We start from the raw sequence: 13,042 nt of genomic DNA, 5'->3' as shown, positions 1-13,042 counted from the left end.
GAGCTATTTCCCAAATGGTGGAATGGATTTATAAGAATATTTTCATTTTTCATTTCCATTTTAGTGTCCACACTGCTAATTCATTCCTGTAACTTTCTTTGCTTAACCAGATAATATAAGCAAGGATTAACTATGCATAGGTTTTCCAAGAGTGTACATATGTAGTCTGATTCCCATTACATGGCCGAGATTGCTTCCTTTTGAAACCACACCCATGAGAATATAGCAAAAGCACTAGTTCAATTAAATAAATAAATGAAAGACTATCTAATCTTGTTAAGGCTATCCTAGATTATCTACCCAGAGCATAATGCCAACAACATCAAATGCTTAAATAAGTCCAGCTGGATTCTACCAAAAAGTGATTTAAATCATCAAACTACACTTTCCATCCATTTTTATGTGAAATAGTAAAAATAATAATAAATTTTAAATGTTGGTTGTTGGTTGTTGATAGCAATATATGATTGATCTTTATGAGTAGTTTATACTGTCCACTCAAGAACAGCTGACACACTGTATTTTGTTGTTCATAAAGAAGCTACAGTTCTACTATCATATAATTGAACATATATGAATATTCACATCTACAACACTTGTAGACACATTCATTTTTAAATAAAAAGGATACTTTAAATTTTCCAATATGTACTCTTCCCTAGCTTATTAAATGTTAGAATGTATTATTTTCCATAGATTATTAAATGTTAAATTCCATTATTTGCAGAAGTAATAGAAATATTTTAGTTGAGTTTTTGATATATCATTGGGAATTATGTTAGATTTTGATATAGAAGCAATCACATTTTAAAAAAGATGCCCCTCAGTAGATGAATGGATCAAGAAAATGTGGTATATATACACAATGGAATTCTATGCCTCCATCAGAAATATTGACACTGCCCCATTTGTTAAGAAATGGAAAGGCTTGGAAAAATTTATATTAAGTGAAGTAAGCCAGGCCCAAAGAAAAATAGGTCCCATGGATTCCCTTTTTTGCAATACCTAGTTAGTATATGTCTGAGTCAAGCAGAAAAGGTCAGATAAGGTGATGTTAGGGAAATGAACTCTAAGATATGTATTCAAATGTTTTTTTTTCTTTCATGCGATTGTTTCTAACACATTTATGAGATTATTTCTTTGTTGCTTTGTATGTCCTTCCCCCACAGTATAACCCCTGCTTTCACTGTATTTGATGTCGGTATAATTTGTGGAGGGGAAGGGGAAAAACAAATCATTTAAATAGGGATACAGGCGGACCCATTGCAACAATGAGATGTACAAGTCGTTATGTCAAAAAACGAAGTTTACAACTTTGGGGGGGGGAAGATGGGAGGCAGGGGAGGGTAGGAAAGGATGTGAAAGGGAAACAAAGGAGGAGGCTACAATGCTTGATAAGAAATGTACTCATTATCTTGCCCATGTAATTGTAACCCTCTGTACAGTATTTTCACAATAAAAAAATTCTGATAGTATTTTGTTTACATGAAACCAAACATATCTTTCAAAATTATGTACTGAGGGAAAATTATTGCACAATTGTTATTCAAACATGAAATCATATAAAGGTCTTTTTAAAATAATTATTAAAAGTTAACATGGTGAAGTATTGAGATGATATTTATCATGGGAATGTGCATGTTTCCACATGTTAGCTATGCCTGTGCATTTCCAGTAGTCATAATTTGTATGATAACTAAAGTATATAGGCTGGGGTTGACAAATATCTTATGATTTTGAATCAGTTTTGAAACCTGTATTTTAAATCACCTATTATAATTGGTGAGCTTTGATATAAATCACATTGGTTTATAACAGAACAAAGGTAACACTTTGGTCTCAAAAACTAGTATTATACTAGTTTATAATCAGAGATATTAAATATAAGGCGATTAAAGAAAATGGTAAATATGTCTTCAACAATGGGCTAAAGCTACATATCTATATTAACATACCAACAGATAAAAATATTTTTGTATATATATTTTATATTGTAAAGATACTCTACAGAGGAGTAAATGAGTAAGGTAATGAGTGCATTTCCTATGGAGCATTGTTACCTCTTCCTTTGTTTTTCCCCACCATCCATCCCTTCCCTCCCCACCTCCCAAATTCCTCCCTCTGTCCCTCTCTGAAGTTGTAAAGTTCATTTTCAACAGTCTTGTACATCCCGTTGTTACAATGGGTCATCCTGTAACCATATTTAAGCATTTTGTCATTTCTCTTCCCCTCTCCAAATTAGAAAAATGTATATACAAGATGCAGGGCACCGACATCGAATACAGTGGATACAGGGGTTATACCAGGGAGAAAAATCATACAAAAGAAACAACAACAGCATCAATGAAAACAACAAAAACACTTAGTATATTATAAATATATTAAAAACAACAGCAAGAAAGTTAAAATTTTTTGTGTCCCTATCTTGAGGTTCATTTCACTTAGCAATATCTTTTTTTTTATTTTATTTTTGTGAACGTACTGTACAGAGGGGTTACAATTTCATGGGCAGGATAATGCGTACATTTCTTATCAAGCATTGCAGCCTCCTCCTTTGTTTACACTTCACATCCCTTCCCAGCCTCCCCCCCGACCCAATCCTCCCCCCTCCCCCCACAACGTTGTAAAGCTCGTTTTCGACATGACAACTTGTACTTCTCATTGTTGCAACAGGTCCACCTGTATCCTTAAACGACTTGTTTTTTCCCATCTCCTCCACAAGTTATACTGACATCAAATATAGTGAAAGCAGGGGAAAACATACCTTCTTTTATTTATTTATTTATTTCCAAAATAGACCTACAAGGCACTATCCTCTTTACTTAAACGATTGAGAATTGTCTTTTTTTTTCCATTGAGATTACTTACCTATCTGTTTTTTAGGCATCTTTTTATAACAAATATTTGGTTATAAATTCACAAAACACAATATCTTATCAGGATAATAGTGTCTGTCTTTTGAATTTAAATGTGTTGGGATTCTCCCTTCCTCTTCTGCCCTCCCTCTGTCCCCCCTCACTCTCTGTAGTACTGGATTTTGAACTCAAGGCCTTACACATACCTTGGCTTGGGTTTTATTTGAATCAGACCTCAAATCCTTTTTGCTACAGTTGTTTTTCAAGTTTGCTCTGTGTGTTCAGCCCATGAGAACCTTGAATAGCTACCGACTTCAAGAATAGCTACCACTCATGTATGGGTGGGATGCGTAACTCATCCAAATATTTGTTCAGGTTGGGTCTTGCAGACTTTTCACCTGGGCTATCCTCAGACTTTGATACTTCCAAATTTTGTCTCCCAAGCAGCTGGGATTTACAAGTATGAGCATCCAACTTGCAGTCTTCAGATTCTGTATGATAGTTATTATAGGACATATAAGTTTGATCTTATGAAATATCTTAAAATTTGTCTATAATCATAAGTAAAGAACTAAAATCACAAATGGCTAATAGACACTCTAGTACTATATTGCTGATCTAGAAGATCAAATGTCATAATTTCTTAATGTCAGTCATAGCTAAAACCATAAGATTGAATTTCATTTTTAATATGATTTTTTTAAACCAGGTAGGTATTTTCATTCCAAGTGAATTTCCCACTGATAAAATAAGGACTGTTCTGAGTTTCTCTGGTAATGTTGTATTTGTAAGGACTTCAATATGCTCACGTTTTTTTTTTTTCTATTGATAGTCACCATTCATGGTATACCAATTTACCAATTACTTCCATTAGAACATTTGAAGAAGTGTAAATGTTGGTAAAGTATGTTTTTTTTTCAAGTATTAGACACGTTATGCGACCTTTGTGCACATTATTAATTAAATTATTTCTAAAATAGACAATAAACATAATTTTCTCATTGTAAGCACTCTATAGAAACTGATATTGTCACTACCTTGATTTTTTGTCAAGCTTATTTTAAAGGCAACCCTGACTGATATCAACTAACATTTTTGTACAATGAAAGACAAATAGAAGCTGAAACGTCATTCATGAAACATTATATAATTATTAAATTAATTCACACTGGGGGGAAGAAAGAAAATTATAAGGTAGAAAAAACAAGGAAGATATAATTTCCTTCCATATTTATAAAGCAACTAAAATAAATGGAAAGCTATATATTGGTAAAGCACTTCACTTCAGTTTTATAAAGTATCTGTCCAAGAATATAGCATTTAGATTGTATAGCAAAGAAATTTTTTTGTTGTTGTCTTTTTTTTATTTTTTTGGATTGGCTGAAACAACCTTTCCTTTGTCGATAATGCTGAAGAAAATATTAGACTATGAGTTCTAACATAGATACTATGACTTATAAAGCTCCTGAAGTTAACTTATGCACAGAATATCATAAATATGTGAAGGACATTGGAATGCTCCTGATTTACATTTACAAAGAATGCTGCAAATGCATTTAAATTTGCTTGGGGGTGAATTTAACATTGGTTTTTGGAAATGATTAGGGAAATGTAGAAGCAAATATAGTTAACATAAACCAATGTTGGATTTTTTTTAATGATTGTAAACTTACTTATAGAAAGGTTATGGTTCCCTTAGGTGCAAAAAAGTGAAAAGCTTCTCTTTTAGGGTGGAAAATGTGGAATGCACAAAAAAATTAGAGCTAAACAAAATAGTTATAAAGACAGAAGACATGGTTTTCTTTTGGGATAGGGTTATTCATTGTTTTGCAAAAAAATTAAAGTAAAATTTAAACATGAGCAAATATTAAGAAAATAAATATAATTCATATGAGTTACTTTTTAAAAGTAGTTTATTTTTCAAAATAAAAAGTGTCAGTATTTTAATATAAATTTTTGTATTTGTTTATTTTTGGATGAAGAAATAATATTTTGCATTGCTATGTTAGTACTAAGTACTATATAGTATCAGATTTACACTTGAAGTCAGTTCATTTTGTTTCATGATATATGATTACACTGGTTCTCTAACTTATACAATGAATCCGTGTATTATCAGTGTTGGTCTATTCTACATTCGATTCTAGACTACTGCAAGAGTGGTCATTATCATTAATAATATATTTCAACAGTGAACAAAATATCTTTCTTTTTGTTTTGTCTTCATGGGGCTTGAACTCTGGGCTTGAGGGCTGTCCCTCAACTCTTCAGCTCAAGGTGAGTGCTCTACTGCTTGAGCCGCCGAGCCACTTCCCGTTTTCTAGTGGTTCATTGAAAATAAGAGTCTCTTGGACTTTCCTGCCCGGACTGTCTTTGAACCGCAATCCTCAGACCTCAGCCTCCTGATTAGCTTGGATTACAGACATGAGCCATTGGCGCCTGGCCAAAATATTTTTTTCTAACAAAGTATTTAGAATTTCTTATTTAGAATTTTCTAACTAAAATATACAATATTAAAATAGAAAGCTAAACTAAGTGTGTTATGGAAATGGTTACCTAAGAAGAAGGACATAGTATTGAAACACTGCATTGACCTACCTGAAATGACTTGCATTTATTAATGTGACTACATATCCTTTTTTTGTGAAATTAAAAAACAAATTCTTAACTTGGACGTCAGTGAACATTGACATTTACACTTTAGAATTATTTCTTAGGTCTTGTCTAAAATTGACCAGAACTCTTGCATTATCAGATTTTTCTACTAATGAATACATTTCTTTATAAAAATCTTACTTGGCACTACTGAAAGTAATCTCAGTCCATACAAATTGTTATTTCATTACCATGCTACATGTAAATTCTGGAAAAGTTTTAGAAAATAAATTAAGAGCATCTTGTCAGATCAAGTAGAATGGTTAAAAACAGCATTACTATACTACTTGGAATGTCTAGAATTAAAAAAAAAGGGGCAAAACCTATGTTAGTTTCTTATTGAAATCATAGACATGTATAGTACATAATGGTATGAATTGCTCCTTTGCAGATCTGACATAGAGAAGAGCAAAATCCAGATGGGGCCTGGACAGCACAAGTCCCTGAGTACTGTCCTCAGCTCTGGAAAAAAAAAAAATCCAGATGTCAGCAGAGCCATATTGTCTCAGGAAGCATTTCTTTACATTTTAGAGTTTGAATAGGTGACAGATCATGTGACTTAAAATCCCATTTATTTGTATCACTCCAACGTCTTACTTCCAATACCACAACTTTTACTCTTGGCTCAGAAGTTCCTGGTCCCATCTTATGTAGACGTTAATTATTCAATGAGCATCATCTGTCCAGAATAACTTCCCAATTTCAGGATATTTAACATATATTTGCTAAGCTCTTGTGTCATGGCAGTTAACATAGAATTCTAGGTATTAGAATATGGGTGATTTGGGGACATAAACCACTTAAGAATTCTGAGTAAAACATTTTCTTTCTCAAATTAAGGTAATGTCAGACTCTAGAGTTAGAGGTCTTTTTGAACAAATCTTGATATTTTTGGTTATTGGAAACTGGTATAAATATGAAAGGGTTTTATTCAACAGCTTTTAATAGGATATGTAAACTGGAAGGAAAGAATTTAAGATTGAGGCAGTTAATATGGGAAATTGACTTAGCAAGGTAAGTGGGAATGGCTGTATCATTAAAAAAAATTCTACGAGGCTGGGCACCGGTGGCTCACACCTGTAATCCTAGCAGCTCAGGAGGCTGAGATCTGAGGATTGCAGTTCAAAACCAGCCTGGCCAGGAAAGACCGTGAGACTCTTACCTCCAATGAACCACTCAGAACACCGGAAGTGATACTGTGGCTCAAGTGGTAGAGCCCTAGCCTTGAGCTGAAGAGCTGAGGGACATCGCCCAGGCCCAGAATTCAAGCACGACGACCCACCAAAAAAAAAAATTCTAAAGATATTATTAATGATGTCTGGCTTTGCTTCAGTAAAGTTTCAAATAGAATAACATCTATATAAAATCTGAATTATTTCATCTTCTTAGTCTTCTTTGATACAGGAAACTTTGGCTTCATTAATGTAATAAGATTCTTTTGTGGCTTGAATATAAAATTATGAAAATAACAATACTGAAAATATAAACTATTTAAAAGACTAAAATGCATATATATACATATGCATATATAGTTATATATAGATACAGTGCACACACATACATATATGTATATGTGTTTGTGTATATTTGTATGCCCATGTAGATACATGCATCTATAGACATACATATATACAGATATAAATATACATGAACATATGTGCACATACATTTATATACATACATAGCAATATATCAGGCAGAGTACAGAATATAATTCATTTTGATTAGAATTATCATTTATTTTCATGCTCTGTATTAAATATTGTATTGTTTTATTCCCCCAGAACCTTTTCATTTTAAAGCATGATGTCAAAATTATTAGTTATTTAATTTATATTTAATGAAGTAAATTATCATCATAAGATTTTACATTTATTATTTAAATTGATCTCAAACTAGTTTGTTTTATTAGCCCAAACTGACATTATGAAAATCTAATAGTTTAATAGCACAGGGATAATTGTAAAAACTTTGGAGAATTTTACTTTTTGCAAAGAAAGTTATCTTTTCCTTATTTATGATATCCTTTATCTTCTCTTTAAGAGAAAATAGCAACACAAATATGCATTACCAACTTAAGTTTTTAAAATTTAGAATGTTTGAATGCCTTAAAATATTTAAAATATCATAATGAATAGAATTTAATGAGGTGTAGGTTGTTATGGATACACAGTTGTGTCATTCCTATAAAATATAAATATTCATAGAAACTTCCCTAAAATAACACAGTTACCAACTGCTCTCAAAATGAAAAACATATTAATGAATATCAAACATATATTTAAATTTGAAAACATCACAAATATCTAAGTTTGTCATTAGGAAATTTTAATATTAGAAAATATATTTTAAAAGAAGATAAAAATGTAAACATAACAGTTTTCATGTATAATTTTTTTTAGGAGAAGTGACAAAGTTTAAGAATTACCTGATTTTGATGTAACCTTTTCACTATGTTTTCGGTCAAGTCTTAATTGTGTTTATTTGTTTTTGGAACTGATTTATGTAGAAAGGATCACATGCTGTGAGTGTGATATTTATAATTATCACAGCATTACAACTCTCAAAATATACGATACTTGAAATAATCTGCTTACTTTGTAACTTTTACAATTATTTCTAATCATATTAAATGATTTATACATATTTTATTCATGTAAATAATAAATAAAATTATACTTTATGTTTAACAATTAATCATTCTGTAAACTGATCTTTTAAAAATTACATGGAAAATGTTTTTATCTTATTTTTAACCAAATATTTGATGTTTCTCTACTGGTGTTCTATATCTGAAATCAATTTGTTGAACTTGATTAGAGAAAATGAAAATATTTAACATTTTCTTGTGCTGGAATTATCTTTATGAGGTTTTTATTTTTTTCTAAAAATGTTTTTAATTGCTATATTGAATATTGTTTTGATTATAAAGTGTTATAACTTTATCCTGTCTTATTTTGTAATATGAATTTATTATACAGCATAGATGAACTAAAAGAAAGTCAATGTCACAAGGAAGGGAGTTTAGATTTTGTACTTTGGACAGTTCTTATGTGAAAATATCAAACCTTCCATCTGGTGGTAGGCAAAGAATATAATAGTAATTTGTAATTAACAACAAAAAATGTCAAATATGTATATCTATCTAAAAAATGTATTTATAATGTATCGTGTGATTTTTTTTTGTTTATTTGTGTGTTCCTCCCCCATGGTATAGACCCTGTTTTCACTGTATTTGGTGTTGGTGCCCTGCATCTTATATATACACACTTCTCTAGCTTGGGGAGAGGAAGGGAAAAAACAAAATGATTAAAAAGGGTTTCAGTCTGATCCATTGTAACAATGAGATGTACAAGACACTATGTTGAAAAACAAACTTTACAATTTAAGCAAGCAGGGGAGTGGAGAGTGGGCAGTGTAGATGTGTAGGTGGGAGGGAAAGGAAGGCAAGGGGAAAACAAAGGAGGAGGTAACAATGCTTGATAGGAAATGCACTCGTTACCTTGCTCATGGACTGTAACCCCTCTATACAGTATTTTTACAATAAAAAATATATTTAAAAAACCATTAATTAGGGTGCTTTTAAGTTGGTTAAAACCAATAATTTCAGAAAATAAATACTATCTTTAATTGAGTTTATTGTGGTAAGTTTTGAGATCATTGTATGCTATGACCTTCAACTACACTGTGTTGTTATTATCAGTTTGATGTACTAGATTAAAATATGACCTTTAACAATTACCAAGAGAGATTATCTGTGATTTCCGTATTTGAAGAGTTGTGAGTTCTTTTAACTATTGAAGAAAACTTTTATTCATCCAATGTTATTTAAAAACTCAAACAAAGACGGGGTAACAATATTTGATAGGAAATATATTCATTACTCACATAATTGTAATCTCTTTGTACAGTATACTTACAATAAAAATATATTAAAAAAAACTCAAATGACTTTTTTCAGGTCTCTTTAATTCTAAAGATGGGGTTTATTTAAGGAAGCAGGAGGTATTTGGTGATCACTGAATATACTTTTACCTGAAGTTCATTCAGCAGCAATTGCTGTCAATGTATTGAGAGATCTGAAGTCTTGCAAACCTGTTGATCTTCTGAATATCATTGAAAAACCCTCAGGTGAAGTGTTCTAATTCAGTTTTTCAGGTAGTACATAAATTCGAAATTCAAAAAGTGTTTTTGCCATATCAATGTCTGGGATTTAAATGTTTACACATTTATTTAAAATTTTGAACAATTTCAAAAATGACTAATCAATCAACAACGAATCAAACTATGAAAACTGTAATATTAATTACTTAATTTAATCAGACCAACTAGGGAATGGAGAAACTTGTGCCTCATCTAAATATTTGGGTAAATCCTAGTTTAGGAGCAAAGGTAGATGTGAATTGTAGTTTGAAGTAGACAGGATTCCACCAAAATAGAGTTTACAAAAAGGATTCTTAAAGTTTATGAGAAGACGGGCATTGGTGGCTCACCCCTGTAATCCTAGCTACTTAGGAGGCTGAGCTATGATGATCACAGTTCAAAGCCAGCCAGGGAAGGCATGTCTGAGGGACACTTATTTCCAATAAACCAATAGAAAACCAGAAATGGTGCTGTTGCTCAAGTAGTAGAGCGCTCGCCTTGACCTGAAGAGTGCAGGAACAGTGCCTAAGCCCAGAGTTCAAGCCCCACGACCCACTAAAAAAAAAAAAAATTGGGAGAGAAATTTACTTTGCCTAGATAGATATATAGATAGATAGAGCTATTGCCTATCTATAGTATGGAAATATGTTAATTTTCAGAAATAATATACTGTGTTATAGTAAAAAATATAAAAAAGTAGAGATGATGCTTTAAAGAATGTGGTTCATAAAACTATCGGAATTTTGTAGTATGATAATAGTAGGAAGAACTCAAAGTTTAAAACATAAAATAGCATGAAGAGAGGTATATTTTGTTGAGATATTGATTTTAAACAAAATAGAGAAATTATGTTACAACGTACCAAAATGACACAGAGAACCAAAACATATAGTGTAAAAATTTACTAATTCATGATGCTAGATGGAAGTCCAGGATATTCAGCAAGCATTTCTGAAAAACAAAATCATTTCTTAAAATTAACATGAAGGGAGCTGGAAGGTGGCTCAGTGGTAGAGTGCTTGCCTCACATGCATGAGGCCCTCGGTTCGATTCGTAAGTACCACATAAGCAGAAAAAATCTGGAGTGGCACTGTAGCTCAAGTGGTAGGCTTCTTGCCTTGAGCTGAATATCTGAGGGACAGCATCCAGGCCCAGAATTCAGCCTGCACAACCTACACACACACACACACACACACACACACACACACACACACACACACACACACACACACACACACACACACACACACAAATCCATGAAGGAACCACAAATATTGAATTTGGATATAGAGTTTAAGAAAAATAAACAACAAAGGACTATGAAAATGAGAAAGAAAGAAATGTCCCCAGAGTGATCATGTGGCTCCTGTGCCCACTGGGGACTTTAGTTTAATGCTATATAATCACTCAATAGAGTATGCATGTGCAATTTCTCAATAAACCTTGGCAAGCACAATTGTATATATGCTATACAAACTACACTTGTCAATGCATCTTGTGCATCAAATGTTCCTGATTATGAAAAAATGGAAAACACCCTACATTTACATTTCACTGTTGTTTTAAAGTCTTGCCCCAGCCTGCTTCTCTCCTGCAATGTGTCTCATTTTCTCTTTCGTAAACCTATCATTTCCATTATGCTTTTCAGCTTGCTAAAGTTCTCTTTCTAACACACATGTTTTAGCTTCATAAATTTTCAGCAACATATTATGCATTTTAGCTGCATGACCTTCCAATTCCAGCATGCTTATTTTCATCAAAATCCATGAAATTGTTTTCTAGAATGTGTTTTGATTCCCAACAGCAGTGTACAAGAGAGCAATGTAGCCACATTCTTAGCTACCATTTATTATTGGTACTGTTGATATTATAACTTGATTTTCATTACAATTTTTGAATGGTGAAAAATACTGAATACCATTAGTTGCACTTATTGACATATCCCTTCTGTGAAATGTCCCTTCAATTCTTGCACCCTTAGTGTTTTTTGTTGTTGTTGTTTTAGTTTTGCAGTTCCAAGTGTATCTTTTTATCTTGTTGTTTTGTTTTGTTTTTTTGGCCAGTCTTGGGCCTTAAAATCAGCACCTGTGTGCTGTTCCTGAGCTCTTTGCGCTCAAGGCTATCATATCACTCTGTAACTTGAGCTAAAGTACCAAACTTTTTGTAAGCAGTTTGTTGGAGATAAGGGTCTCATGGAACTTACCTCTTCAGGCTGGCTTCAACTCATGATCCTCAAATCTCAGCTTCGTGAGTAGCTAGGATTACAGGAATGAGCCTCTGGCTCCAGGTTTAGAAACTATTTTTATATGTAATAAATATCAGTCCTTAATTGATATTTGGTTATGTGTGTATAGGTATTTTCTTCACTTTTTAAACCTATCATTATGTTCTCCATCCTATGGTATATCCCCTGTTGTCATGTATGTGATTTTGGTACCCTGGTATTGTATATACGTTTATTTGAATTACAGAAGGGAGGGGGTCTAACAGAATGATGAGAAAAAGAACAAGGGGGGAACCAATGCCACTGTGATATATACAGCACAATATGCTAGAAATGATCTGTACAATTTGGGTTGGGAGGAGAGAAAGTAGAAAATTGAGGGGAGGGGTAATGAGTTTGACAAGTAAAGTACTTCTTACCTTACTTATGTAACTGCAACCCCTCTGTAAATCACATTGAAAATTTTTTAAAAAATGTGGGATGAAGTCAGAGATAGAGGGACTATTTATAAATAAAGCCCTTCTTTCAATCCTTAATCCTAAACATGATATTTCACAGAGAAAAGGGTTATACTTTTAAATTTCAAGTTATCATTGTTTCTCCTTGGATATGTTTCACATTTTTGGTATCATAGCTATGTATTCTGCCCATTTCCTTATAATTTGTTATTCTAGGTTTTAGTTTTTGGGTCAGTTTGTCTCCATTTTTGTATAAGCTGTGAGAATTTGATGGTGGTTCTTATTGAAGTAATGCACTGTGATATTCAATATTTGCAGCACTATTATCTGAAGAGAATATCTTTCTTACATTGATTTGCCTTTGACCTTGGTCAAAGATCAGTGTACTTTATCAGTCTAAGGCTCATTTCTGAATTATACTTGCTTTTCTCTTGATCTTAAGGGGAAATCATTTGATCTTTTTACTGCTGAATATTCTTAATTGTACTGTTCTTGGTAGATGTTGTTTAAACATTTGAGAACGTGCTTCCTTATGGAGAAAATGTTATCCTGAACAGGTGTTGGATTGTGATGCCCTGCATCTCAGACTTTCTTGAAATTTTCTTCAATTTTAGATGATACTTTGCACTGTGTATAAGATCTGGATTGACAGTTACTTTCTCTGATGATTTAAAAGTTTCTGTGCCCTTTCCTTCTGGCCTCCACAG

The sequence above is a fragment of the Dipodomys spectabilis genome, unplaced genomic scaffold, assembly GCF_019054845.1.
Source record: "Dipodomys spectabilis isolate Male_0828 unplaced genomic scaffold, ASM1905484v1 ptg000095l, whole genome shotgun sequence".
In the NCBI taxonomy this organism is placed as follows: Eukaryota; Metazoa; Chordata; class Mammalia; order Rodentia; family Heteromyidae; genus Dipodomys; species Dipodomys spectabilis.
This window is presented reverse-complemented; position numbering follows the sequence as displayed.